Raw genomic sequence first — 24,641 nt, 5'->3', positions numbered from 1 at the left:
GAAAATAGTTTTTTTTCCGGATCTTACAACTCAACCGAGAAGTCCTGTTGCAAACTATATGTAACTTCGAGTTTAGATTTGTCCGAGAGCATGACGTTGATGTTATTGCACTTCTTGAAACGCACATTATTAACCCATCGCCTCCTCCTTTTTACAAAATTTACGGTTTTAAACTTTTTTTTGCGATGAATCACGACATACAATCATGACATGTAATATCGGAGTCACATCTGATATCTGCGTAACAAGTGTGAAGATCAGTGGCTTGACAATAAATAACATCTTAAGGCCACCTGCTCCTGTCTGGCTCACTGAACTGAAAATAAATAGAATGATCAATGCCATTCACACAGACCACAGCTTCGCTACCGGACGCCATCTTGGTCAGCACTCTGCTGTGCGAAAGCGATTTCCGTTACGCGTTTGCACGTAATTCAGAGCGAAAAGCGATCGCGTTTTTTCACCTTTTTGTGTGATCTTGTTTCAATAGGAAACTTACTATAGTTACTCTCACACTTTCCTTTATCCTTTATTTTTCACAATAAAATTCGACAACAAATATTGGTAATTTGGGAGCGTGAAGAACTCGGGCCATTTTAATGAAGCTTGCAAAGATCAAGTCTGGATCCATTTATTTCACAATTACTTTATACACCGCTCTTTCCCAATACCATAGCCAGGCGATATATGACGTCATTCTCGGCCGCGGAAGGAAGAGAGTACTCGGTTTTCACTCCGTTTGTTACTTACAAAATCTAAAGGTTTCCTAAGTATATTGATGACTTCCGTCCTCTGTTTGTTACTTACAAAATCTAAAGATTTCATAAGTATATTGATGACTTCCGTCCTCTGTTTGTGTGTTTGTTTGTTTGTGTGTTTGTTTGTTTGTGTGTTTGTTTGTTTGTGTGTTTGTTTGTAGGCATGATAACTCGAGAACGGAAGAAGCTACCAATGTCAAATTACACCACGTGATTCAGGAGGGTGATGGCTAGCGCTGATTAGATTTTGGTCAAAATCGGTCAAAGGTCAAGGTCACAGTGAGGTCAAACATAATTCCGTAAATTCATGTGGAGAAATGGAGTATTTTTGCTTCGCTCGACGTTACGAGTTCGTTTTAGCCTTCGATTTTAATTTTGTCTTCGGTTTTTGTAATCGCTTCGGACGCTTAAAACTCGGTTGTCTAAATTCTGGTAAAAATCGGATGTTTTGGAGACGTTTTAAGATTGTATAAAAAATATTTCACTCGATGCGTCACGGGTCGTCACATGATGCAGTGCGCTTGAGCAGACGCATCGTTGAGTCTGGTAAAGGTTTTCCGTGTGCGCGCTGACGGTGTTTTCGATAAAGATGGTGTTTAAAAGTCATTTTTTATCCCAGTAAAGGTTATTGTCGCATGCCTGACTCACTGAGCCGTCGGATTATGTAAAGATTGTTCGTGGATGGCCGAATATTACGTTTTGTGACTTTGATAAAATAATATAAAATAATTGCGTGGAGAAATGGAGATTTTTGCTTCGGTCAACGTTACGATTTTTGATGGTTTGGTGCAGAATCATCGTAGAAACTTTTGGTTTGCGTCGCTACCTTCTCGAGAGACAGCTTTTATTAGACAAGGTGAGAGGTCAAGTTGACGATTTCGTAAGTACCAGTCTATGACTGCTTGTTACTTACGAAATCTAAAGATTTCTTAAGTATATTGATGACTTCCGTCCTCTGTTTGTGTGTTTGTTTGTTTGTTTGTGTGTGTGTTTGTGTGTTTGTTTGTAAGCACGATAACTCGAGAACAGAAGAAGCTCCCAATGTCAAATTACACCATGTGATTCAGGAGGGTGATGGCTAGCGCTGCTTAGATTTTGGTCAAAATCGATCAAAGGTCAAGGTCATAGTGAGGTCAAACATAATTCCGTAAATTCATGTGGAGCAATGGAGTATTTTTGCTTCACTCGACGTTACGAGTTCGTTTTAACTTCGATTTTAATTTTGTCTTTGGTTTTTGTAATCGCTTAGCACGCTTAAAACTCGGTTGTCGAAATTCTGCTAAAAATCGGATGTTTTGGAGACGTTTTAAGATTGTATAAAAAATATTTCACTTGATGCGTCACGGGTCGTCACATGATGCAGTGCACTTAAGCAGACGCGTCGTTGAGTCTGGTAAAGGTTTTCCGTGTGCGCGCTGATGGTGTTTTCAATAAAGATGGTGTTTAAAAGTCATTTTTTATCCCAGTAAAGGTTATCGTCGCATGCCTGACTCGCTGAGCCGTCGGATTATGTAAAGATTGTTCGTGGATGGCCGAATATTACGGTTTTGTGACTTTGATAAAATAATATAAAATAATTGCGTGGAGAAATGGAGATTTTTGCTTCGGTCGACGTTACGATTTTTGATGGTTTAGTGCAGAATCATCGTAGAAACTTTTGGTTTGCGTCGCTACCTTCTCGAGAGACAGCTTTTATTAGACAAGGTGAGAGGTCAAGTTGATGATTTCGTAAGTACCAGTCTATGACTGCTTGTTACTTACGAAATCTAAAGATTTCTTAAGTATATTGATGACTTCCGTCCTCTGTTTGTGTGTTTGTTTGTTTGTTTGTGTGTGTGTTTGTTTGTGTGTGTGTTTGTGTGTTTGTTTGTAAGCACGATAACTCGAGAACGGAAGAAGCTCCCAATGTCAAATTACACCAAGTGATTTAGGAGGGTGATGGCTAGCGCTGCTTAGGTTTTGGTCAAAATCGGTCAAAGGTCAAGGTCACAGTGAGGTCAAACATAATTCCGTAAATTCATGTGGAGCAATGGAGTATTTTTGTTTCGCTCGGCGTTACGAGTTCGTTTTAACTTCAATTATAATTTTGTCTTCGGTTTTTGCGATCGCTGAGGACGCTTAAAACTCGGTTGTCAAAATTCTGGTAAAAATCGGATGTTTTGGAGATGTTTTAAGATTTCTAAAAAATATTTCACTCGCCGCGTCACAGCTCGTCACATGGTGCAGCACGCTCGAGCAGAGGCGTCGTTGATCACGTAAAGGTTTTCCGTGTGCGCGCTGACAGTGTTTTCGATAAAGATGGTGTTTAAAAGTCATTTTTTTTATCCCAATAAAGGTTATCGTCGCATGCCTGGCTCGCTAAGCCGTCGGATTATGTAAAGATTGTTGGTGGATGGCCGATTATTATGGTTTTCTGACATTGATAAAATAATATTAAATAATTGCGTGGAGAAATGGATATTTTTGCTTCGGTCGACGTTACGATTTTTGATGGTTTGCTATAGAATAATCGTATAAACTTTTGGTTTGCGTCACTACCTTCTCGAGAGACAGCTTTTATTAGACAAGGTCAGAGGTCAAGTTGACGATTTCGTAAGTACCAGTCTGACTGCTTGTTTGTTTGTTTGTTCGTTTGTCTGAGCGATATCTCAGCCATCCTTTGAGCTCGGAAGCTAAAATTTAGGACAAAAGTGAAGATGTGCTTTTGCAAAAACGTTATTTTTTTACTCTTTTATTTGTGAATTAATTGATTAATTACTTAATTATTATCAATTTGTTAATTACTTATTTATTTTATTTCTTATCCTGGCACTATCTCTGGCATATTTTGAGCTCGGAAGCTGATATTTGGACATGACAGTGACCAAGTGATTTGGCTATAAGGAATATTTTTTATTTATTGATTAATCAATTGATCAATTAGTTATTCATTTTTTGATTAATGACTTAATTTTCAAAAAGTTACAAATTTGGATGAAACAGTGGTGGTTTTGGTCTGCGATTTGGCAATTGATTGAGAAATCCATTATTTTATGATTATTATTTACTTATTTTAATTGTGCAATTAATAAGTTAATCAATCAATTATTGCACACCGCTCCTTCCCAATTCCGACTCCGTGTGCTGCAAGGTGGTATCGGCGCTCCAGCGATTTGTTATTTATTTATTTGGCATGGGGGCGGTGTACTTTGAATGGACCGCTGTTTTATTTTTGGTCAAAATTGAAAACATGAATTTACTTGTCCTTTTTATTACATATGAAAATGATGCAAACCACAGTGATGAAATGTAACCAACTTTATTTTGTCAGCCCAAATCGTTGGCAGAGTAAGTAGTCTGCTTGCACAACATGTGTACATGTAATGTTGGTTTTTTTTGCATTTTTCCTGATTTGGTCATGATATTCACTCCAGTAGCAGATATATCATCATCCAAGTAACGTGTGTGTGTGTGTGTGTGTGTGTGTGTGTGTGTGTGTGTGTGTGTGTGTGTGTGTGTGTGTGTGTGTGTGTGTGTGTGTGTGTGTGTGTGTGTGTGTGTGTCCACAGTGCACACAGAAAGTGTGATTAGCATTTTTGTTTTTATTACATTCATACTATATTCAAAGAAAGTGGTAACATCATTACAATATATGATGCCATTTTCAAAACCTTGAGTGTTAACTTCCAATGATCAAATCTCAATCTATATCAGTTGGATGAAACGTTCAAATTGTGAGATATTTCAGGATGTTATTTCTCTACATGGGATATACCCTGTCATTTTAATGTATCTGCATGACACCTTTAATGGCTGAATTACATATTACAATCACATGTGTAAAAATCGTTTCAAAGTTGATGAATTTTGTGTTCTCTAAACATCATGTACGTACATCATATTGTACAATATTCACATCACCTATTACAGCAGACAGCCAGATATACTGTTGTTTGAACAAGACGAGCTTCATCAACTGTTTATGAAGAACTGGTCCACACACTTTTTCATTGAACTGCCTTGCAAGGTGATATGTGCGAATCTTCAGGTAGGAAGCTGATAGGCGTTTTTGGTCTGGTGAACAATCAAGCATGTGGTCTGAATGACTGCTGAAAATGTTGAGATGACCAACTTCACCCAGGATAGCCGTACACATAGCATAAATAACTACTACTGACTGTGGTAGCTCACTTTTTGTGGTTTTCAACAATCTTGGAGACATTCTTCATTTGTTTCACATACCTTCACTACATCTGGAGCAGTTCTCGTAAGGCCCCCTCTGTTTTTCTTATCCAAGAAACTTCCCTATAATACATCACCAATTGTTGAAGCATCAACACACTCCTCGCAAGATGAGCATTTTCTCGCCATGGTTACATATCCAGCCACGTAAGAGATTACTGCTTTCTTGCAAGAAGACAGTTGGACGACATGAGGGATATCTGCATAGTCATGGTCAGAGATGGCAGGAGTCCATGGAGACAGGTCATACTTCTTTACTCGGGGCATGTCCTCACTGGTGTACCTATCAGTGTCAGTGTTGCTACTTGACACATGCAGGACGACGGTCTTGTCTTGAGCTGAGAAGTTACCATATACACCTTCAATCTCATTCCTGATGAGCAGCTTCTTGTGCGCTGTTGAAAACTCATGAGCAGTAGGGTTGTTATTGCAGCCAAAGCAAGAGCTCATGGCACAAAAAAAAAGTTCAAGGTGATCCTGACTCATCTTAAAGTCAGGAGATATTTCAGCTTCAGAAGATCTCCAGCAACCAGCTATACCTGTACTCCACACTTCTGTTACTGCAAAGAAATCCGATGACGAGTGTCTTGCAGTTGGTTATGTACATTTACTGTCGTTCATCATCTGTGAGTTAGCTGAGATGGTCGGACGCTTCAGTCAAGAAAAACCTCCATACATATTCACTAGCAGGTTGGAGGGGCCTTTGAAGTTCCGAGCAAATGGACTGCAGGAATTCAACACATCAAAGAGATGATCTATTGTTCTGATGAAATCGATAGTAGCATCACAGCCCCAAAACTGAGGTAGTCCTTCATCACGTAGAAATTCAAGAGCATCTGTAATGCTCCGGCTAAGGGACTGGGCTTCCAAATTCAACTTCATCTTTTGCTTCTGCCATTGCATGTGAGCATTGTGTACTTTGTTTCCTATTGTGAGTCCCTCTTCCTCCTGTAGTTTGTGTAGTTCCTTGATGTATTCCCACTTGATGTAGCCCCACCCCCATCCCCTTACCATATTTCATGCTGCCATTCGATGCAAGAGTATTCCTCATCAGCTTGAGCACATGGCAGATGTCAATAAACACACTCACCCAGTGGCTGGAATCCAGAGAGTGAGGGAAGGAAGGCATGAGGTCAGCTGTTCTCATGGTTGCTCCTGGTGTCTCTAGCATCATGAAATGGCATGACAGGCCATCGCAAGTTAGTGAACTGATCCACACACCAACATCCGCTATCTTCCTGAGACATTGCTGGATGATGTTTGCCGATTCAGCTCCTCATAATCCATTGATTAGGAAGTAGCCCACAGGAATTTTCCAATTTGAGTGAAGCAGAATGACCATGAAGACCAAGGCATATGATGCAACTGGGTTCCTGTCATCACAACACTCTGTGCCAATATTGTCATAACCATGCAACTTGTTCCCATCCCACTGAACATGCTTATAAATTGCCATCTCATCAAGCATCAAGCCACAGACAAGTTCATGACCACTCTCACCTCCTTTGTTTTCATTGCCAGAGTGTTGAATACTTCTTCTGTAAACCCTGCTTTGCCATCAATAGCGTTGTACTACTTGCAGATGACACTAAGGTGGGGCAACTGGAGTTCAAATGTCTTCCGCACATATCTTTACGCCTTAGTCAAATAGAAGTGAAGTGTGCGGGTGAATGCACAGAGTGCAGGGAGTTACCTTTCCCTGGATGTCTTGTCTGCATTCCTTAAATTTACCATCTTCTTCCTGATTTCAGTTGGCACCTCGCAGATTTTTTTTCAACCATTTCCAGGCCACTCCCTGCCAGGAAACTCTTATCTTTTAATGTCTTCTTTGCAACCTTGACTCTGCTTGAGAACTCTTCAAATGTTTATGTAGTATGGTGGTGTGGTCAAACATCATGTCAAGCTTGCATTTGACACGCCTCAGACTCTCATGAATGCTGTATGTGTGATCGTGGTTAGTTGCACTTTTCTTTGCTGGAGTTCTTGGCACATTTATGTTGGAGTGGGTAACGTCTGTCCGTGGAGTTTGTCTCATCGGTATTGCTTGATGTGAGGTTTTCAGGTTTTGTATGTAAGGGTGCTTGTTGGTACATTTGTCCGAAGGAAGGGATGTTGAATCATCGGGAAGGTGGTTGGTATCCTCCATTTGTTCTATGTTCACTCTGGTTGACTCCACGTCACGTCGGCATTTCTGATGCGATGAGTTGTGATTTGAAGACCCACATTCTGACGTAGTTTGATGGCTGCCTTGCTCTTGCTTTTTTGTAAGGGTGGCATCACCAGATGGTGCCTGGGAAGGTTTCCTGTCATTTGATGAGAGGTCTCGAGGAAACTAAGGCTTATGCTGGCTTACAGTCTGAAAAGAAAAACAATGAGAGGAAAACCACTTTTAATAATGTTATAGATTGATTCATAGTATTGAACATTTGGATAAGCATCGAACTCAGTAAAATATTCATTCAAGCACTAGTCTAAACCTTCATTAGATGTGCAAGGATGTTGAATAGCGTTGGCAGAGCATCTTTGCAAAGTCGTGTTATTTGGCCAGTATGATCAAAGCACTTCTCTTCAAAGTGATCTGAGCAGATGGTAGAGTGTGAGTGTGGTGTGAGATAGGCTCTCTTCATCTTCACCAGCCATTCCATCATGAGCGCTGGTTGCCTCTAGGAAATCTGCAACCCAGTGTGTTAATAAAATGAACTTCCTTTACCTTTACTGTATAAATTTTTTTAAACAAAAATGATCCGAAGCTGTCGAGCTCATGCTGGCACCAGCCAGTCTTTGAAAGACTTTGGTCAAGCTTCCCTCGGCCCGACCCGACGAGAAGGTGGGATTATGGATTATGGAAGCCGTTGACATAAATGCACTCGTTATTCTTACCTATACTACATTAAAAAAAAACCTGTTAGGAACCAATTTCTGACATACGAATTGAAGTACGAACAGGGGTTCATGTGATGGATGCCAAATGAAAAGTTGCAATACTACAGTGATGTTTCACAGTAACACTACTCCATTCCTGTTCATTAACATGTAAAAATTTACCTGTGAAATGTCTTTCCACAACCCTCCCGTAACCGATTGGAGCAGCTTATTGCCACACAAAATGGCATTTTAATCCTTATTTAACTTTTTTAATCTGGGAAACATTCCAAATGAACTAGATCCGCGAAGCGAGTCAGCTGCGGAGTGCTAGCCAATATGGCGACATGGCAGCTCCACTTTTCACGGGTTATGAACGTTCTATATATTTTCAGTTCAGTGGTGTGGCCACACCCTGCCCTCCTGGTATTACAGTATCCTGGAATACACCTAAGAGATTTCAACAGCCACCATTACTCCTGCGAATATAGTGACAACAATGGCGTTGGCAAATAGTTGTCTGATTGTGCTTTGGTCTGCGACTGTTTCCTCCTGTATGATCCCAAGCAACCTCGTTCCACTGATGTAGTTGGAATAAGAATTACAACCCTGATCTCTGCTTTGTATCAATTGACGACTCAACACAGCCTCCAATAGAATCACATCTGACACTCTGCTAATTCTCTCACAGCTCGCATCACCATCTCATCATCCATGATGAAATGAAGTGTGACTCATCTCACTGAAGACTGCACCTCAGTGGAATTTATGTAAGCCAATTGGCCAGGTTCTGCCACAGAAGTAGATGAGAGGATCATTATTTTTCTGAGACCCAAGAACTCCAAAATATTTTTTGTCAACTCTTCAAGTCTGCTTCCTCAATGAACACCCTTGGAGGCTATTTGAAAACTTTCACCCCTTCCTGACAGCCAGAAATTGAAGCCCCTTTGAAGGAGTATGAAGCAACTGGCAATCCTGACATAGCCACTCAACTTCTCTCATCTGCGAACTTTGCACATCATCATGTCTGCACTACCTTCTACCTCCTACCTGGCATCTCCGTGCACTCATCGTGAAATAGATCTGACTCTCAATTCTACTAAGTTTGAGATAACAGCAAAAAGACGACATATCCCCAGAATTCTTTAAAAATTATATCTTGGACCGAAGGCTAGTGCTTAGATCACCTCTTTCTTTGCGCTCATCCACCAATCTGGCATCATCCATTCAATGTGGAGAGACCACACGAAGCCAAAAATACTGCTAGATAATAACCCCTCAAACAATTGACCCATAACATTGCACTGCTCTTCATACAAGCTGTTTGAGTGTCTCCTCCTAACCCGCATCTCGCTTCTAGTTGAGCCCTCTATCCCAGTGGAACAAGCAGGATTCAGACTAGGAAGAGGCTGTGTTAATCAGATCCTGATATTAGCATCCAATATGCTGGACATCAACATTCTCTCAAGAATGATGTTGCCTTAATAGATGTGTCAGTGGTCTATGACATCATTTGAAGACATGGGCTCCTTCTGAAGACAGCAAAACTCATTCCCTGCTCGAGCAATCATGTGTGTACAGTAATTGCATCCGCTCATGGAGAAAACAGTACTCTGACTTCCTGTTGTGGAATACTGTGTACACATCTGGGCTGGCAGCAGTCATATTAAATGCCTTGATACTATTCTTAACTCTGCATCAATAATTACCTCTAACACCCTGAGGTGGCAACCTGTGCTGACCAACATCGCACCCCCAGACATTCACAGGCAAATGTGAACATCTCGAGAATATCTCCGGATAGAGTCCAATGTTAACCTGCACATCCATGAATAGCTGGTGAACCCTCCAGAATCTCAAAGGAAGTCACAAAAGCCTTTCTGGATTCGGGGAATGAGAGGCACCAGCATGGATAACAAGGATTTGTGGTATAAGCAATGGGAAAATACATCAGTTTGAAATGGCCAGCTAATCTCAAACCCCTCCCAGAAGCCCACAAGCTTTGATCTGTCCAGACACCAGTGGAATGCTCTCAACTGACTGCAAACTCTATATGCAAGAACTTCTCACCATATACACAAGTGGAAGCTAACTAAAGGCCCAGACCATTCTTGTGGTCATCAAGATCAGACAGTCCTGCATGTAGTGCAAGACTGTGCAGAGGAGATTCGTGGCGATCCTTTACAGGACTACATGAAGGCACTCACTGACTGCAATCACGTGGCTCTCATCGCTTGACGTACAGGTATAGTGTCATCCTGATCATGAGAAAAAAGAATTACTTTCATTACTATATTTTAAATGTTTTCCCTCGTTTTGACAAAACCCAGTAATTGCCACACATTTGATGTCCATCAATTGTGAATAAGAACTTTTTATTTTCCAATATTCTTACTTTTGATAAATGGCACAAAGTGCATGAGTAGTCCTTTCGAAGGTTCGGTCGAGCACCACACTTTGGCTTCGTTTGCACGTGTAATCGAGCATCTGCATTGTAATTTATGACCTGAGGTGTTGGGGAGTATAAAAGTCAGTGAGTAATCAAATGTAAGTTAGCGTAATGATTATGGCCCACAGTGGGCAGTTTGGGGCATGATTTATGACCGTAGCACTGATCTAAAAAGAATGCTAACAAGATGTCAATACGGAAGCGGACGTTGCATAACAAGGAGCATTGATCGTCAGTGATGTCTCGGAGAAAGAAGATAGAAAACATGCATTATTTATTTATCACATTAATGCCAAGGGAAGCCATTGCAAGCTGCTGCCGTTAAGAGTATTTGAGTGGTGATACAAAGGTCACTGCATATAACTCATCGTGCTCACTCATGCTCCCCCATTTCCCCCCTTCTCACCCCTTAATAATTTAACCTTATGTCTTAGCGAGTCTAAGAGTTTTCCAAGGCAACATCCCCGTGTTCATTCTGGTGACGCAGCTGCTCTGGCTGTTAGATATGTTTGTGACATATTAGAGCAAAGCCAACTATTGTTGGGGAATCTTTGAACACCAGAACTATCAAACTTGCCCAAGCCATTGTCTAGTGATCTTTCCCCAATTGCCATCTCTCAGTGTTGCATTTAATCATCAGAGTTAATTTGAGTGATGATGCAAAGGTCACTGGTAAACTTAATCCGAAGGTCAACTTAATCCACAAATTGGAAAACCATTCCAAATGAGCAGATTAGGGAATGGAAGCACCGCTTTGCCCAACCTTGAAAATTGTGGAATGAAGTGAGACATTGCATTTCCCTGGAAGCCGTTGATCGTTTACGTAAAATCTTTACCATTGCCATCTCGAGCTGCCAGGATAGTTAGAAGCAGGCATACTCGCCTTTGAATTGCCTCGTCTCAGTTCGAATCTCGACCCACGTCCCACTAACAAACTGTCACTCCGGTGTTTTGCACACAATGTGATGCATCAATGCGTGTGCCAACCCTCGAATGGCCATTAAGCTGGAGGTCCCATCTGCCAGGACAGGTCGTTGGTGGAAATTAAATATCCCATGGTGACTTTTGCAAAGAGTGGACAAGTTATTGCGTCCACACAGGCAAAATGCCAAATTCCTGCCAGTTGAGCATCAGGACCCGGCAGTTCGTTCCAAAAGACTTGGGCCAGAACCATTCTCCCCAGTCGACCCCACAAGGAGATGGGATTAAGTGATGGTGTTAAATTAAAAGGAAGAATCCATTATTAGCCTCCATAAATTTTTACTTCATCGCCTGAAGTTTTGCCAGACATAACCTTTCCTAAAGTCCTTCAAGTTGGATGAAATCTCCATTGTCAAAGGTTGATCAACGATGACTGCTGAATGGACATGCATTTCATGATCAAACTCAGCACTGGAAGTGAAGGTGATTATCTTCTGTTGTTGACATTCGCCTGAAAGAGAAACTAAAACAAAAATTTTTAAAATGTTAGACTCACTCGATATAATCATCATGGAATTTTAACTTTGCATTCGTAAACATCTTGTGCGCCATGTTGATGTGGATGTGGTTTTGCCTGTTCCTTGAAAACTTTGCCAACAGCTAATATTTTGCATCATACCTGTCCTGTCTTCCCCTGTTGGTTATTGTCTGTGTGTGTTCAATTGTATTTTTCATCCATTTCCCATGTCTTATCCGTGTCTCCCGCCCTCACATCGCGGTCCACCATTGCATCTAGGCCTCAATTCAATCGTGCAAACGATCTTTTATGCCAGGTGTCTTCCTTTTATGCTTTTCTTCCATTGTAGTTCAACCTCTTATTCTCAAATATTTTCAAAAAGTAAAATTTAAATGACAAAACCATTTTTACACGTTCAATTTTGTGCTCATTATGCTTATTATTATTTCCTTTGTTATTCTTTATCTTTCTCGTACTCAGTTCTACTTAAAAGTTTTAATTTGTTCATTTGATTAAAAGCTTCTGAATATGACATTAAAAATAAAATCTAGCTCTTCTCAACAAATACCTCACTGTGACTTCTTCTTCTTCTTCTTCTTCTTCTTCTTCTCTAAATATTTTTCTTTCTTCTTCTTCTTCTTCTTCTTCTTCTTCTTCTTCTTCTTCTTCTTCTTCTTCTTCTTCTTCTTCTTCTTCTTCTTCTTCTTCTTCTTCTTCTTCTTCTTCTCGAAATATTTGTTCTTGTTCTTGTTCTTGTTCTTGTTCTTGTTCTTGTTCTTGTTCTTGTTCCAAATATGCCGTGCTCGCAAGTCTGCACTCCATGTAGCGTCACCCAAATCTTACAGTCCTACTTTTCTCGTGCTTTTAATAATCCACGTTTTTGTCTCGGTCACGATGCCTGTCTTCGTCTGACAGAAATGGGAATGCACAAGATAAATCCAGTCTGTAGAGCAAGTCAGCTCATGAACATTAAATCTTCATTGTCTGTACACCACCTGCTTCCTGCCACTACCACTAAGCGTCCCGCTGTCCCCACCATGCGCCTTACAGCCTCCACCACAAGCTCTGCCTCCCCACCGCGTGCACCACCATCCCCACCGTGTATCCCCAGCTGCCCCCACTGTCCCCAGCTGCCACAACACTGCACAATCTGCCACCCCCAGTGGCCGTCCCGCTACCCCCACTGCTCATCCCAACACCCACACTATATGTTCAGCTGCCTACACTGCCCATTGCACCACATCCAGTACACATTGCACTGAACTGCCTGCGATGTGAAAGCAACAAACCTTGTCCTTCGGCCTCGTTATGGGTGATTGCAATAATGTGGAGAGCTGAGCTTTAGTTTCCGCAGAATCCAGGAGACAGATTTGATACTGGGGTTCCAGCCCATGGGGGAGAATAGTACTCCATTGAGCTATGGGCAAAGGCCTGTGAGTAGCTCTGATTTTCCAAGGAAAGACTTGGATTCACAGTCTGTAAGCTCACTTTGGAGGCCAGCTTTGCTATGTGGTTGACCGAGGTGTCATGGCTGATTGAAGCTTATAAGTTCAAGAGACTAAACCTCGTCCATTGGCTCACCATGGAAAGAGACAGGTTAGTTGGTTTGACCCTTCCCGAGCGACAGGAAGAGACTGTGAGATTTTTCTGGATTTGAAGAAATGTTCCATTTATTAGACCAACATCCAACTAATCAATTTCAGATCAACAGAGTGACACTGCTGCAGTTTGCTAAGTAGTGGGATGAGGTACTGTACAACACAATGTGGAGTCATCTGCAAAAGGAAGAGAGCATTTTCCAGAGCATCAGAGAGATTCATGTATTTGTATGCAGCCTTGAGCTGCTTGGCTGCATCATTTTCTGAGGGCACAGTTGTGCTGCTGATGCAATGCCCCTGTTACCAGCACACTGGTACTCATTTTGCCAACCTCATAAGGATGACAGCCTCAGTCAACCAACAGGGGCTTGAACTCAAGACTAGGATCTTAAGCCAGCCACCTAACCGTTAAGCCAACACCAGGCCTATCGGAGAGATAATTTGTTGAGTACAGAGAGATCAGGAAAAGACTGGGCCTTGGGGAAGTGTTGCCTCCACTGGGAGAGGGAAGAAGAGGACTTAATTGACAGCAAGATGTTGACTGCGTGAGTGTGAGAAGTCAGAGATCCAGGAATTAAGGCAACCATGAATGCTACTGGCAGATGCCAGACTGTCAAATGTCCAATGAGATGGTTCTGACCTCCTGATTGAAATTTAGGGCCTCCATCCATTACTGAGAGAGGAACAGCAGCATGTCAAGAGTTGAGTGGATCAGGCTGTTTGAAAACAGGAAAGACTTTCTGCCTTATATTGGCAAAGCAGAGTTTTGACATTCTGCTTCATGAGGATGGATGGTTGAGGTGAGATAGGGGATGGAGGGAGAGCATACACCAATGATTGACTTGATGAAGTGCTGCGATGACTCGGACTAAGGAGACGAGTTCAGCGTTGTGGTTTGTAAGATGGTATTTTATGCCTTTTCTCAGGATGGACAAACACTTGTTGTGAGCCTTTAGAGTATGACCTAAAGTTGCCTTCAATCGGGTTTTCTTTCCATGTTGAGGAATCAAGGAGCTTTTTCCTCAACCTCCTCTCCACGTGACTCAGTGTAGCAGAGGGATGGATAGGATAGCAACAGGTACGATGCAAAAGAGAAAGTATTCCCAAGTGGAATCAATATCAGGTGCTGCGGAGATGGTGGTGCAGTCCTTTTTTTCTGGAAAAAAAAATAATTCAAACTTTTCAACTGATTTTTGAATTTAGGAAAACAATTGTCAACTAAGATTTCAGAGAATATTAACTGATTACTCGGAAAACATTTATTTTCCGACCTCTGGATTCTGAAATCGGCAAAGAAGCCGTACTGGTCAGGGGCGCTTTTTTATACATGAAAGAAGTAAAACATAAAATTTTATTTTATACATAAAATGCTCATGGAAAGGTGAGGGGACAGAGGAGAAAAGAAAAAAAAAGGAAAATAAACTAACAGTGGGGCAACAATTGAACACATCAAGCAAGGGATTGAATGAAGAGAGAGAGAGAGAGAGAGAGAGAGAGAGAGAGAGAGAGAGAGAGAGAGAGAGAGAGAGAGAGAGAGAGAAAGAGAGAGAGAGAGAGAGAGAGAGAGAGAGAGAGAGAGAGAGAGAGAGAGAGAGAGAGAGAGAGAGAGAGAGAGAGAGAGAGAGAGAGAGAGAGATATATATATATATATATATATATATATATATATATATATATATATATATATATATATATATATATATATATATGAAAGCAGGAAGGGAACACAAGTAAAAGGGTTGGGTGATATTGGGTTAATGGGGTATAAAACATTACACATCGGGATGGAGGTTGAGATGATGATGCATGGCCTGCTTTAAAGTGCCGCTCGGAAAAGTGGGATTGAACAGCCTTAGGAAGGCGAATTTCACTTTCAATTGAACTGTTTGAACAGTTTGGTTTATTATGTACCCAAATAAAGTGTACATTTTGACCTCTCCACCATTCCTCCCATATCCTTCTTTTTGCAACTTTTCTCTATTTATCCCCCTCCACCCACCAATTCGTAGGTAATAAGTATACAGCTCTTCATTTCACTTAAAATTGCTGGGAAAATAAAACTACATTTGTTGCAAAAGCATCTCAAGAAAGGGACTTTTAGGATTGGGGAAGGAAAATAAATAGAAAACCTCAGAGGGGCAAAATTGCTCTCGGTGCCAAAATCCAATTACAATGGTAGCAGCCAAACCTTTTCAAGGCTTACCCAGGGGTTAACCAGAACAAACAGAATTCCAATCTAACAGCCAGCTTTTGGATGAAATAGTCGAAAGGATTCACTTTTTTTATATCAGTATTGAAAAGGGTCATGTGGAACGGTCAACAATACAACCGAAAATAAATCCTTGGCTCTGCTACCTGGGCACTGCAGGTATTACTAATAGGTCGAGGTAAAACTGCAGCTCAGATTGAGTCAGGCCATGCTCCTTGTTTGGTGAGAAAGTGCAGAACATACTCCCAGTGAACTCAGCCGCAGACCGGCATGATGGTAGCCTTTTCCTATAAAAATAGCAGCATCGATTTGTGGCGGTCGTGCAAATTTAATGACACCCGATGCTGAAATGGCAGCTTATTCATATTTCGTCAGGTGCCACAGTGCATTCCACTCTTCACCAGTCTGCTCCTAAACCGGACAGCGTGAGCCACATCTCCCGAATGCTTTAGATGAGATTTGGAGTCCACAGCTCTCCCTCGTGTGATTCAGCATTTGCCTCCAATTTGCCAATCGGGAATTTTCTTGAAAAGAGTCCTGCCTGGATCTTTGCGATAGAAATGCAGCCACGACTAAGAATTTATTGTACGCTTTCCTGTGAATCTGTCACTCTTATTTCAGCCTTTGAAATAGTGCTCTAAAACCATAAACTTAACAGTACCAATATCTTGATAATGTACATTAGATATTGCTACTTTGGTGCTTCGATGCTGTCGATTAAATGTTTCGGAGTAACAGTCAGACAGCATATAATGCATGAATGGAAATCATACAATTGAAGAGCATTTGCTTATTCCTTGCCAAATCTGGCTTCACGCAGGAGAGAAAAAGTTTTCCTCCTGTCCATGAAAGAATGGTACTGCATGAGCGACATTTGTCACAAATCTTAGTGCTCTTCTATCGAGTTTACAACCAATGCCACATATTATGCCCCAGCGGTGGGGGAGTTTGCCGATGCACAATATTTCATGTTTTATTGACGCATGTCTTGAAAAGGTGAAAACTTTTTTTTATTCCACCTCATGCACAAGAATCCATCTTTGTAGACATTGCATGTTGGAGTTGGTCCGTAGTTCAGTGAACATTTTTTGCCTGTATGTTGTGATATGGTCTGCTGAGGTCAAGGTTGTTCACGGAAACGATTACATTTGCAGACTTTTTCAACATGACTTTTTATAAGAAGCAGGGTCCCCGTAGCTCAATGGATCGGGCAGTTGTTTGGCAAACATGAGGTTATTGGTTTTGCATTCTCAGTTCAAGTAAGATGTTATAGATGTCTGGTGGTTGTTCTTTTTAGTATGCTGGTTATGGTGGTGGTGTTTAAACCAGAACAAGAGAAATCGCAACTCGCATTCAAAACGCAATGATGCGTTGTAAATGAAGTCTGGTTGATAATTAATCCTCCGTTGTCTCTCCAACAATTAGTGAAGAAGAATAGACCCTTGACGCCGAGGCTTGAAACGACATCAAAAATAGCAGGCAGAAGGGTAGACTCGTTAATTTTGGTCGTGGTCGTTTAACCAACCTAACGAAATCCCTCGATGATGCAGAAACAAGTCACTAATAAATATTGACGTGCTGGATGACTCGTGAATGGGAAAAGGCTTGTAAGGAAAAAGCAAGTGGGCTTCCTAGTGTCATGATGACGAGTTCTCTTTAAGGCCACCTTGCAGTGCCCTCAATGTCTACTGGCTCTCTGGAAAACCTCCTCTCGAGAAAATTGGCTGCTCGTGTTCACAAGTTTGCTTCATCACAATTATTTGCAAAATGCGAAGAAAAATTAATGAGTCATTACACTAGCTCCACCCTAGATGGATGATCAAAGAGAGATGATTGATTGATAATGATATCGACCTCAGGTTTAGTGGAATTCCTGCAAAAATGTGAGGCCGATGGACATGTCTGCCGGAAAGAGTTTTCTGCATGTCTGATGTAGTTGATGGTGGCAAAGCAGTTGATGCAGATGTCGATGGGGGCTGAATTCAGTGCTTTTGTGTTTTGGCTCACAAAAACAGTAGGAGTCGATGTATCTGGAGTTTGTTCTGCGACAGCAGTCCAATGAGTTGCATTAGACTCTTTATCCATGTAGGCAGCCTTGAGTCTGTGTAAACTGACCGTTTCAGACTTTCCATTAAAATCAAGGATGAAGTTATTGTCCTTCCTAGTAATAACTCAGAAGGGTCCTGGTGTTGGCTTAGCAGTTAGGGTGGTGGCTTGTGATCCTATGATCCTGAGATCGAGCCTCGTTGGCCACTGAATTAACACCAGGGGGTTGACTCAGCCTGTCATCCTTATGAGGTCAGCAAAATGAGCACCAGTATACTGGTAATAGGGGCACTGCATCAGCAGCATAGCTGCACCCCTAACCAATGATGCAACCAGCAGCCAAAAAGGCAGCACACGATGGGAACACAGAAAGGTCATGCTGAGTGATTTGCAGAGAAGCGCTGCCAAGGTCGTTGCATACAAAAACATGGGTACAAGATAAAATATCTTTGGGCAGATGTGTGGAACTCTGTGATGTAACTGACTCATTGTCCTTCATAGTCTGTATACATAATTGCTCAGGTCCAAACTTTTGCTTCATCACAAATATTAGCAAAAATGCAAAGATAAATGATTGAGTCAGGAGGTTGGTTAACGAGCCGGGAGGTTGGTAGGGAAGTTGCAGAGAATCCCTGACAATGTTGTTTGCTTTTTTTTTTTGTATACATTGATGAGGCTCATATGAGAGCTAACACACAATGTACAGCAAGGGGGGCATGAGACAAGAGGGGCAGGAGAGAGAAGGATGAAACAGTGGGGAACAAAGACATGAGCAGATCTGTGGAAGGGAGAGGGATGGGGTGGGGAACATGGGGAATAGAAGATGGACATTACAGGGACTTTAAGGAAGAAAAGCAAGGAATTTGAAGGAGGTGGGTTTGGGGTGGATTAACGGGGGTCGAAAAGATCGAGCATTTGGATGGGGGATGATAAGAGGTGGTGGTGAACAGTTGTTTTGAAGGCCTGGAGGGAAGAATGGGATTGAAGAGAGAGTGGGAGTTTATTCCAAAGGTGGGGAAAAAGAGGAATGTAAGAGTGAAGGTGAGCAGTGATTCGTGATTTTGGTAGTTTTACCAGAAAGGGGTTTGTTGGCGGACCTTGAGTGCCTTGCAGAAATATGGTGGGGACATCGCAGACAGGGCGGGGTGGGGGCGAGACCAGAGAGGAGACTGTAGAAGACAGAAAGACCACCAACCTGCCTGTGGTGAGAGAGTGAGAGGCCAAAAGACTCAGCCTCATCGCGGGAGATATAAATGATCCAAAAAGCTTTGGTTTCCACAGCATGAAGCCGAGAAAGGTGAGAGGCAGGAGCACCAGCCCAGAGGGGAGAGCAGTACTCCATCAGGCTGTGGACGAAAGCTTTGTATGTGGTCAGGAGCTCAGGTGAAGGACTTTGCACAATGGATGATTCCCAGTCGGCAAGTGGCTTTGGAGCCCAGGTTGGAAATGTGGCTTTCCCAGGAAAGATCATGGCAGATAGTGAGACCCAGAAGCTTGAATGAAAGGACTTCTTCCAGACGATTGTTCCGAAAGTAGATGGGCGGGTTGGGGGGGGGGGGGGTTAAACTGTCCTTTTAGAGAGACACAGTAAGAGTGTGAGATTTGTCAGGATTGAAAGACATGTTCCATGTGTTGGACCAGTTAGTGATTTTATCCAGATCTGCAGAGAGCAAAGAAGCTGCGGCTTCCCAGTCTAAGGGATGACAGATTGTACGACAGAGGGTGGAGTCATCAGCAAAGAGATAAAGAGGATTTTCCAGAGAGCCAGAGAGATCATTGATGAAAACCAGAAAAAGAACAGGGCCCAGAACGCTGCCTTGAGGAACTCCAGCCTGGACAGGAAGAGGGGGATGAAATAACTCCATTAAAGGCCACACGTTGGCTGCGACAGGAGATCCGTGGAAGTCATTACACTAGCTTTACATTACACATTACAATAAAAGATAATTAATAGGCTTCTGCTCAACGATTTAAATCATCACCGCACTAGAAATCGAAGTGTCAACATCACCGTCATACCGAAGAAAAAGAAAAAAAAAACAGGGAGTCTGGAACACAGACGCTAAACATTACCTCGACATGTTTCGACTTATGAGTAACTTACAAGTAACGTGTGTCAACGATCGCGTGACGTGCCTACAACTTATGGCCAGCATATGCGGAATGTGCGTCATACACTGGCATACGTCGAAAAATTTTCAACATGCTGAAAATTTGTCGACGTACTCGGCGTACTACGACGTAAACCAGCGTGCTTCAACATGTTTCAGAGTGCTCTTAACGTATACAAAACTTACCCATAACGTATTCGACGTGTGCCAGCGTATTCGACCAATTTTTTCATACGTCAGCATACGCTGGCTAAAACGTCAAGGTGTGACAGCGGCTTGACACTTCGATGTCTAGTGCGGTTATGATTTGAATCGTCGAGCCGCAGCCTTTTAATAGGCTACGCCATGTGATCGTCGGCGATACGCTGCCGCGCTATGCATAAGTTAGACTATCGTTGGGCATAGGTTGTGAACGCCGACAACACGCTCAGCATTCGTTGATATAACTTATCTATATGTTATCGAAACATTCTGTGTACGTTACTAATACGTTATGCATACGTCCAACTCGTTATGAATACATCCAAAACTGGAAAAAAAAAACCATCACTAGTTCAGCGTACGCCAGCGTTTTACATACATTTTGATACCTTGCCATACGCTGGCTAAAACGTCAAGGTGTGACAGGGCCTTTAATGATGGATTTTACAATACTCAAAGGGATAATGAGTGACTTTTAAATCTTCTTATAACCCTCTCCTGAACAGAGCTTCTCCACCATTTTATGTCTGATTTGTTTGGAAAGATCCTTGGTCTTCATGTTTTTCTTGTTGGTTTACCGAGTGAGTTGCACCTTAAAACTCCTTTGATAAGTGGGGGAGCTTCATTTTTAAGTTAAACCACTGATTACATTCAGGTGAAGCCTATTATTGTATTTTATACTTATTTTTTTCACCTTTTCAAACAAATAATTTGCACCTGAAGTGATTTGGGATTAGTTAAGAAAAGGGTTTAAATACTTATGCAACTGAGAATCATCTGATTTTTCTCTGTAAATCTAACTTATTCACATTTTATCTGCATTTTTTGGCTTTATCACTTTGGAGTAGTTTGTGAAGACTATATTTATTAAGTTTGATTTGAAAGCATCATGGAATAACCTCAGGTGGCATCACAATGTGAAATCTTTGGAGGGGATGAATAGTTTTGCAGGCCACTGTATATGTCCATATATATTATATGTATATGTATATAATGGCACATGTATATAATCATATCCCTGTGTCGTAAGAGGCGACCAGGGTTGCGTCAGGAAGGGCATCCGGCGTAAAACATGTGCCAAATCACTATGCGGATCATACGGATGATCCGCTGTGGCGACCCCCAACGGGAGCAGCCGAAAGAAGAAGAAGAAGAAGAGTATATAATGGCACAGAGTTCAAGTTGACTCATCTGCTCTCAGAAGGTTTCACATCAAAAGTGATATCCATGAACAAGTTGCTATCCAAAGCCCTTTCTAAATTCCAAATAAATTCATGAACTCATTGGAAAGGAGGCAAAAACAAAACAGCAGGTTAAAGGGACAAAACAGCGAGACACCTGAAGAAAGAAAGGGGTAGGGAAAGAAACACCCAGAAAAATGTCTGAAGCCAGAAATGGACTTCTAACACCTGTGACAAAAATTATATTGGAACTGCAACACGGCAATGATCGGCCAAATTACCTGATTTCCTCGTTTAACGTCATGCAGGAACATGCAACCACTCGTTTGAACGTAGAGGCACGAGCCAAGCTCCATCCCTCTCTTTCTTTCTTTTTTTAGCCCACTTTGGCCCAGGGATTTGGAAGCAGATAAAGAACAAGAACAATGAAACATGTATATATATATATATATATATATATATATATATATATATATATATATATATATATATATATATATATATATATATATATATATATATATCATCATCATCACACCATTTGAAAGCCTTTATCCCTGAGCAGGTGTCAGCTTTTTTCAGGCTCCAATCATGGCACCCTCTCTTGTAGCAATGTTTTTATGGCCCAATGCCCTTCCTGACGCCAACCATTTCATTGCCTTTGACCATGCAGGGATAATTACCAGTATACTGGTGCTCATTTCGTCTACCTACGGAAGGACGACAGGCTGAGTCAACCCCCCTGATGCTAACTCAGTGGCCAGTGGGGCTCGAACTCAGGACCCCAGGGATCCCAAGCCACCGCCTTAACCACTTAGCCACACCAGGCTCATAATGAAACATACATATATATACAGTACATACATACATATAATATAATATATATCTATATATGGATGTGTTAACCAGGGTACAAGTTTCCAGTTCGGATCTGTGCATGTGGTTGTATAACCATTTGCTTGTGCTAACTGATGCTTTCTTGAATGCCCCCATATTATAATGCATTGATCATCCCCACACGAAGTTACCTCATTAGTGGCCTTTGGTGTGAAAAATAAACATTTCAATATGAATTAATATGAGAAATGAAAAAAGGCAAAGAAGATGGGTTTTTTCAGTGAACACACAAGCAATTATGTATCTTTAATAACACAGTAACCTGTGCACCAAGAAAAAGAGCACGATGCTTTTACAACATCTTAGATTCAGAAACATTTTGTGAAACTTCACATTTGAAATGATGAAAGTTCTTGTCATGGAATCATTCTTTGGATATATCTCAATTGTCTATCTGATATACAGTGAAGAGCTCAACATGTTTGAAGGCTTTACGAGTTTACGTACCAATCATGTACTGCCTTTTGGCTGCTGGTTGCATCATTGGTTCAGGGCGCAGCTATGTCGTTGATGCAGTGCCCCTATTACCAGTACACTGGTGCTCATTTTACCGACCTCGGAAGGATGACAGGCTGAGTCAACCCACTGGTGTTAATTCAGTGGGAAACAGGGCTCAAACTCAGGACCCTAAGTTCCAAAGCCACCACCCTAACCGCTAAACCAACACCAGGCATACAAGTTTACATGCATCATCTTGTGTCGGTTACTGCAGTTACAGGACTTGTATGTTCAGTGTAATGCAATAACTATTGGGAATCTTGGAATTTGGAAATTCAGAACTTCAGCCATTCTTGATCTAAGGTCAATTGTGCCTCCAGAGCTTTATTTTCCTTAATTAACCTCTGCCATCGAAGATGGACGGAGGTTACTGTTTTCACCCCTGTCTGTTTGTTTGTTTGTTTGTTTGTTTGTGAACAGTATTATGGAAAAACTCCTGGACGGATTTCGACGAAATTTGGTGGGGGGATTAGGTATGGTCCAAGGATCATGCCGTTAGATTTTGGACTTGGTCCAAAGTCCAATATGGCCGCGATGGCGGCCATTTTGAAAAAATATTTGAATTTTTGTTTTTGCATTTCTACATGTTTTAAGTGATTTCCAACCCCAAAAAATAAATTTGTTAGAGAAAAAAAAATTTGCAACTTTTTTTCAAAAAAATTTTGTTTATTTGAAAAATATTTGTTTTTTTTGTTTTTTTTGCATTTCTACATGTTTTAAGTGATTTCCAACCCCCCCCCCCGCCAAAAAAAAAATTTGTTAGAGAAAAAAACCCAGAAATTTTGCAACTTTTTTTTCAAAAAAATTTCCATTTTGTTTTTTGGCATTTCTACATGCACGTCGATCTAGTTTAGTTTATTCAGTCGTGGTTCAGTAGAGTCTGATCCGTTTTGACCTACAATGAATATAGGATATCAGGTTCACTTCAGTGACCCAGCAGTATTGGCGGTGGAGGTTTTGCACTCTACCGAGTGCTCCCCCTCTAGTTTCAAGTGTTTTTCATTTTAGCTCACACAGATGAGATGTTGATTTTCAAATTCTCATTGCTTTAACTTGTACATTTATATATGTATCAAAATATGAGAAGTCATAAGTACCACGACATAAATGTGGTGTTATTCTATCCATGTACCTAGATATTGGTGGGAGGAGGTTATGTTTTTACCCCTCTCTGTTTGTTTGTTTCTCTGTCTGTCTGTCTGTGAATAGGATATCTCAAAAAGTTGTGAATGGATTCGGACGAAATTTGGTGGACTTCTTGGTGGGTGTGTGACGAGGATGAAATGGTTAGATTTATGTGAAGATCCGGCTACGAATCCGGATACTAGAATTTTTAAAGTGATTCTTCACCATTGAGAGATAGGGCCAAAAATTATATATAGCACGATATCTCAAAAAGTTGTTGACGGATTCGGACGAAGCTCGCTGGATGAGTTGGTTGGATGACACAAATAAGCAGAGTAAATTTTGGTTCAGGTCAGCAGATTTGACCTATCAGTGATGTACAAAACGCAAACTGTTCAACCCTGCGGAGGTGTGTGCTCTACCGAGTTCCATTCTACTTTGTTCTGGAGTTGTCTCTGTTCTATTAGTTAATACACATGCTGTCTAATTAGTTTGTTGTCATTTTTGTTTAAACAAATCTGAATTTCTCATCCAAACACGTAGGCTGGCCCAGCGGTATGAATACTCACCTCTGAGCTACTAGCATGGGTTTGAATCTCGGCCCAGCCATAAACGATCACCCTGGTGTTTAGAAGGCAGGATGAGGCATCAATGCATGTGCCGTTCCTCGGATGGATGTTAAACTGGATGTCCCACCTGCTGACAATATTTGGTGGATGTTAAAATCCCATGGTGTTGTTTGTGAAGAGTAGGCAAGCTATCACTGGGACCTTGGCCAAATTACAAAATTCCTGCTCTAACCTTTGGGGGGCACAGCCCATCATCAGATCATATGTGCGTCAGAGACACAGCCACACCCTCCAGCAATGCTGCAGTCAGCAGCAATGTGCTGCACGCAAAACTCATGTATGAATCCATACACATTGATTATATTGTATGTTTCGGTAATTGTATATGGATGTTTGTATGTCAGTCTGAAACATTTGATGTTTTGTTTTTTTCCGTAGAAGGGAGTAGGGCAACATCCACACCTTAATATATTTCCCT

General features: G+C 41.5%; 1 protein-coding gene and 1 pseudogene across 1 annotated transcript in view; one reads left to right on the top strand and one right to left on the bottom strand.

Moving 5' to 3' along the window:
- Positions 1-24,641, top strand: part of KIF26B (kinesin family member 26B) — a 227,864-nt gene that overhangs the window by 90,057 nt on the left and 113,166 nt on the right. The gene's annotated exons all lie outside the window — the stretch shown is intronic.
- LOC147011906 (uncharacterized) lies at positions 4,204-7,126 on the bottom strand (annotated as a pseudogene).

Source organism: Eptatretus burgeri, chromosome 15 (assembly GCF_056783735.1).
Source record: "Eptatretus burgeri isolate ZD-2024b chromosome 15, Ebu_testis_v1, whole genome shotgun sequence".
Taxonomy (NCBI): domain Eukaryota; kingdom Metazoa; phylum Chordata; class Myxini; order Myxiniformes; family Myxinidae; genus Eptatretus; species Eptatretus burgeri.
The sequence above is the reverse complement of the archived record's forward strand: the minus strand, read 5'-3'. Positions and strand labels throughout refer to the sequence as shown.